Here is a 6,654-nt window from a genome sequence, read left to right as displayed (position 1 = left end):
AACCGACCGTGTATGCACCTTTTATAGATTTACAACTCAATTCTATTAACATACCTTATTGAGAAATTATCGATTATGTTTTTTCCAAAATCAATAATTGATGAGAAGTTCAAAGTAAATAAACACTCTTATACATTAGGAACTTATAAATTAGGATTTATAAAAGGAATAAAAATGAAATACGGAGTACGATGTTCTGAAAGTCAGTTTTATGAGCAAATCAATAGTTTATTTTTTTAATAAAATATTCTCATAATAAAAAAGAGATTGCCTGGTAAAAACTTTCTGATGATAGCAAATTAGCAATGTCTTGTGAACAACGCAAAAAGTTTGACATCTTTCAATCTAATTACAAGCCAATAGAACTTAGCAGATATTATCTCAAAAAAGTAACGTGCTTGCTATATAGTTGCTGCACTGTACAACAATAACAACAATAATATACCCAATGTAATTGTTATACCCCGTATTTTTTATATTTTTTATTTTTTATATTTTATACGTCGAGTTATTCGCAAGAGGATCGACTCAAGTTAAAGACGAGATCATTTTCGGATACGGAATAGAAATCTTTAATTAAAACACAAATTGTTTATAAATTTTATTTAGTATAAAAATATTATTGGATATTAGGGATTAATTAATTGTGATTAGATTACTAAGCAGGAATTAGTGAGTAATTAAATTAAATTAATTAAGATTAATTGCTAGTGGGCCCACCCGAAATTAAAAAAAAAAGGGAAAAAAATCAAACAAAAATCCAAAAGTGGATTTGTGACTCACCAAGGAGGGGGACACGTGTCCCCCTAGGAATAAGCATATATATACATAACATGTAGTGAATGACTTTCATTTTACAACATTTTCACAAAAAAATTCAAGAAAAAAAAGAAGGAAATTAACCATGGCTGCTCTCGGCCAGCCATGGTGGTGAAAAAAATTATTGATCTTTGAATATTTGTATCAATTTCAAGTGCAATACAAATCCAAGGAGGTGATAGCAACATTTGATTTTAAGTTGGAGAAGAAGGAATTGCAAAATCGGAACAATTGAGCGTACAAATTTCTCCGAGGAAATTGTGGTAAGATTTTCCTATTTTATGGTGTAGTTGTGTTAATAATGCTGTAATGAAATTATTAAAATTGAATTGGACGAAATCGGAAGTAAGAAAATACGTGAAATCGTTATTATGTAAAATTGTTGATTGAAATGGATTTAGAATTGTTATGGGTTGAGTTGTGAGAATTTTATGTGTATATCGTTGTTGTTGGTATTTCTGTGTTGACAGGAGGATAATTGGAAATTCGGGTTAGGCGAATGTATAGGGGAAATGCTGCCCGATTTTCGTTAAGTCCTTGAATAATGAAAAACCCTAAACGAGAAATATAACTTAAAGAATAAGTTTTATAAGCGACGGCCTACGAATTTACAAACTAGAAAGTATAGTTACTAACGATAACGTTACTCTTATATTAAATAGGCTAAAAGAGCGACGAGACGAACGGGTTTACGAATAGTCGCTAACAGGTATGTAAAGCTGTCCCTTCTTTCTTTTGGCATGTCTTAGATTTAAGTGATGAATGATATGAACTTTGGGGTAATCCTATTCATAAGTCTTGAGTGTGATTCATGATTCTTATTCACTTCTTGATGTTAGAACTCTTAAGTGATTGAGCTTCCCTCTTCAGTTTCCTATACGTTGGATAATAGTCGATATATATAAGCTCTTATTCTTAGAGCCACTAGGATGGCTAATGTCCTTGATTCTCAGAACTTACTTTATTATGTCTTGATACGTATCTATGATATTCTTAAGCCGGAAGCGGCTGCCCGAAGGGGCTATCATGACTACGCCGGAAGCGGCCGTCCGAAGGGACTATTGTGATACTAGCCGGAAGCGGCCGTCCGAAGGGACTATTGTGTTATTAGCCGGAAGCGGCTACAAGTAGGATATTCTATATTTATATTGTGTATGCTAGAATTTGTGTAAGGGACCACATGACATGGTTCAAAATGTTGTGTCAGGTTACTCCCGGGTTGCTTTCTAAACTTGCTTATTGTTACGCTTTTCCTTGTTTTATGATTCAGTACTGCCTTACATATTCAGTACATATTCCGTACTGACCCCCTTTCTTCGGGGGGCTGCGTTTCATGCCCGCAGGTACAAATACTCGCTTTGGTGATCCGCCAGCTTAGGATTCCCTTTCTGCTATCGTGGAGAGCTTCGTTGTTCCGAAGCCTAGATTTTGGTACAGACCCTTTTTGATGTATATTTGTGTATGTTGTCTAAGGGTACGATGGGGCCCTGTCCCGTCATATTTCACTGTTGAAACTCTTAGAGGTCTGTAGACATGTATGTGGGTTTGTATTCAGATGTGATCAGTTGTGTCTATATGATCATTATGGATGTTCTGTCGCTGTAGCAACCTTGTCGGCTTGCTTATACTATCGTTTCGTAGTGGCAGCCTTGTCGGCTTGCGTAATATTTTGATGTGTAGTGGCAGCCTTGTCGGCTTGCGTAGAATAATGACATATACAGTGGCAGCCTCATCGGCTTACGTATGTTCATACGATGTGATATGGTTAGTTGAAGGCCTGTAGTATCGGTCCGATAATGTTGACAGGTACGTATGGGTGTCCAGCTCGGGCACTAGTCATGGCCCACGGGGCTGGGTCGTGACAGTAATCCCACAAGTGGGGTCTGGAAAGGGTAGAATATATGCAGACCTTAACTTTACCTTTGCGGGTTAGAGAGACTGTTTTCGATAGACCCTCGGCTCAAAAGAAACGTAGTCAATGAAAGATTGCAAGAAAAATAAGACGGCAAAATATCAAGATACAAAACAGATGGCGCAACATAGTAATACACACATAAAAGTAATGATCTACGCGATACCAAAATAATATAACTAAGAAAAGGAAAAGAGGATATGGAAAGGCTAGCCCCTCACCTCTCTCACATACAGTGCAACATGTAAGATTAACTTAATTCACACAGGATCTTGAACACAATAATCTTACATGGAGATAATACGGAAAACATACCTGATGCGGAAGACATTATCGCAGATGAGAGCGGAAGCGTAATTTTGAAATTAGTTTCTACCTTCTTGCCCTAGCCTTACGATATCTGCCTTTGAACTGTTTCTGAGATCTTGGCCGGAACATGTTGACAAACCTGTTTCATATAGCTGTAAGCTCTGTGTCTGCAATTGGTCTTCTCCACTTCTTCACCGCTGATCATTTTTGAGTCATCCATCCACTGCACCTGATGACCTGTGTGAACATGTTGTCATGCTTGTTCTATTTTCATTCCTCCTCTGCCACTGATACTGAGTTACCACAGCCGTCAATGATGGAAAAAGTATATAGAATAAGTGGTAACCATAATGGGTGGAGGGAGGACCAATTTATAGGAGTTGAGACTTAATCCGGTACGTCCATCAAGTAACTGATCTAACGGACGAGATTTATTCTTCATTAAATATTAGTTATGGTCTTTACATTAATTGGGCCACACATAAGAATAATAAAAATTCTTACATTCTCCCACTTGGCCCAATGACAACATAACACTAATATTAAATGACATAAAACATTAGTAGCGCATAAAATAAATCTCTTCTATAATGTCCATCATACATACCTTAATATGACAAACCACTAATGCGAGTTATGGCGGTTATACATAATTTTATGCTACATACTCCCTTCCATATACTACAACATTAGTAATTCATCCTACTAGGTTCATAATCTATAAAACATTTAACATTATGGTCCACAATAATGTCTCATGGAGACTTATCCTGTAATATCTCAAAACAATAATGTGTACACCATTATGAGAAACAGGAAATTCATTAATATATATATATCAGAAACACATAATTGAGCTCAGAGTGTCTAACATCATAAGGAAAAACATTAATCATAAGTACAACCAAGACCCATTCTATGTACATGTTCTTTAAATATCTTTGGTTGTAAACCTTTCGTTAACGGATCTGCAATCATGAGATCAGTTCTAATATGCTCAATGTTGACATCCAATTTTGTCCCGCCTCTCCTCCGAAATACTTATTTGTGCTTCTAATATTTTTGAGAAAATAAAATAAATATATATTATTTTTTACTAAATTATTAGCCTTTTATCAATACCGACACTTCATTATTCTATTACAGTTACTATTATTATTATTATTATTATTATTATTATTATCATTATTTAATTCATATCATTTCGGTATTTTACCAGCTTACGCACAACGCATCGTATTTATCTTTGCATAATTAAATAATGGTATTTATTTTACTGTGGATTTTCAAAATATATTATTGCACAGCTATTATAACACCATATAATCTTATTACCCGAGTTCTAATAATTACACATTTTGGTATTAGGTGATATTTTGTCACTCTCAGTACATCGTTAATCAAAATGGATCTCTTATTCAAATTTAAAAGCCAAACTATTTCCTGCACTCGGTCCGTATTTTGACTTACCGGATCTCAAATCAAAGTCCAATTAATTCCTAATATTTTTTGGACTAGCCCATATCTTTTATCTCAATTTTTTAACCATTCTATGTTTTTTTTTTTATTTTAGCCCATCTTTTAATACCCGATCTAAAAATCGATCCGGTCCACAAATGGACCGGGTCCGATCCTTTCTCACCCAAAATAAGGGAAACCCTCATTTCCCATTTTTCCGCCGCTACCCTTTTCTCCTTCGTCTCCTCTCTTCTTTTTCCCCCTTTCCCTTTTCCGCCGCTCCTTCCCCACCACGCCGCCGCTCCTCTCTTGTCATCATCCCCACCACGCCGTTCCCTTTCCCTACCCCCGCTCCTTTCTTTCCCTTTCATCATCATCATCGTCGTACCCCGCTACCCCACTCTCCACTCACCGCCGCCCCTGCTTCCCTCTTTCATCATCACCTACGCTCCCTCCGCTCCTCTTTTTCCTTATTCTATAAAGGGGTGGGAATCGCAGGAAATGAGAGGAATCACAGTTCCTTGAACCCCCAAAACCCCTTAAAGCAAGAAACAAGTTTATTTTTCAGTGGCAAAATCACCGGTAATACTAGTTCATTAACCGCCTCAAAATCTCCGTAAAAAAACCAGTTTCTTTAGTAAATCATAGTCTCAAACTATCTAGTCAAAATTCTAGAACATTTGTTTTGTTTTCTGCTTTTATTTGCTTTGTGTTGTTGCAAATCCGAGCATACGCAAGTTCGAATTTCAAAGTGTTCGAGTGTAGATCGAAGATTCGCTCCACTTCGCTGCACCCGAAGAAGGTGAATCCCCTTTCTGCAAGTTTCTTTAATAATCGTCTGTGTATTTTGAACTATTCTGTCGACTTGTTTGCGTAGTCGTATTTTAATTGCGTTTGTAGTTTATTCTGGTCGAATTAAACATGTTCGGTCCTGCTTAGTTTAATTCTGGAAGTATATTAGCCTTATATGCAAGTCTAGATTCATCTGATGCTTATATTTGTTGGTTAGTATGTCATTAGATTAATTGTGTGTAGGTTCAGATTAGGAGACCTGTTAATCGTGGTTATGTGCAGTAGTTTTTTTTTTTTTTTTTTTTTTATGATTAGTTAGACTCTATCTCATCCAGTTAAGATCTAATAAGGACCATTATAATGCCTATTATGTTTGCTCTCACATACTGTTCAGAAGAGTAGTGATAATCCTTGCATGTCCTCTAAAATCTGGGGTTGTCGTTTCACTATTATGACATCTAATGAGTTATGTGTTCATTTATGATCTAGAGGCCTACCCATCATGCTAATATGGTTTTAATTTTGCTAAGCCTGTCGATTGATTATATCAGACCTGGATTATCGGGTGAGGGATTTGATCAGTTTATTTGAATACCTGTGAGATAATACATAAGCTTCCCTGCTTGGCATCATGATTAGCACACTCAACCCTTTGTCTGTTTTCTTTTGATTAATGTACAGCTGATTTGGAATGTCCGAGATGTGTCCATATCTGTTAAGTTAAGTTCCAGATCATTTGTGACCTCTGTGTTTGATATACCGAATGTTCTTTCGTGGTGTGTTGCTTCATAGTCTGCAAACTTGTACCAATGCCTTATTAAGTCCTGTAATACTGTTTAAAGCCCTTTGTGGACAAAACTATTAGTTGTGTACTATATGATCATCTCTATTTAAATTTGTACCTGATCAGGCTCATTTAACCATGTTTGTTTTAACATTGAATCTGTAGTTTACTGGATAAGCTCAACTAGTTGTGGGTTGCCTAATTATGTACATGCCCAATCTTAATCACACCCGATGTAAACTGTGCATGTTCATCCTAGTTGCCTACTGTTCATCTTATCTATGTTTAGTCTTATATCATTTGGTAAACTTTCTGACAGAATTAATTTCTCTGTGTTTAGTTGAACTTAGATTAACCTCTGAAAATGATCTGCTATCTGCCTAAGTCATCTTCAAAGATCATATTTGCGTAATTGAATGGCTTAATCTTGCAGGTCTAAGGCTTACAATTTGCATCATTAGTCATATATGAGTCATTAAGTTACGCCACTTATGAACTGATTGATATCACTAGCAAGAGTTTATGTGCTTTCTCCCACTGTCATAAAAGGGTATCAGATGTTCACTAAAAACCTATGAGT

Source organism: Lycium barbarum, chromosome 7 (genome assembly GCF_019175385.1).
Source record: "Lycium barbarum isolate Lr01 chromosome 7, ASM1917538v2, whole genome shotgun sequence".
NCBI lineage: Eukaryota > Viridiplantae > Streptophyta > Magnoliopsida > Solanales > Solanaceae > Lycium > Lycium barbarum.
This window is presented reverse-complemented; position numbering follows the sequence as displayed.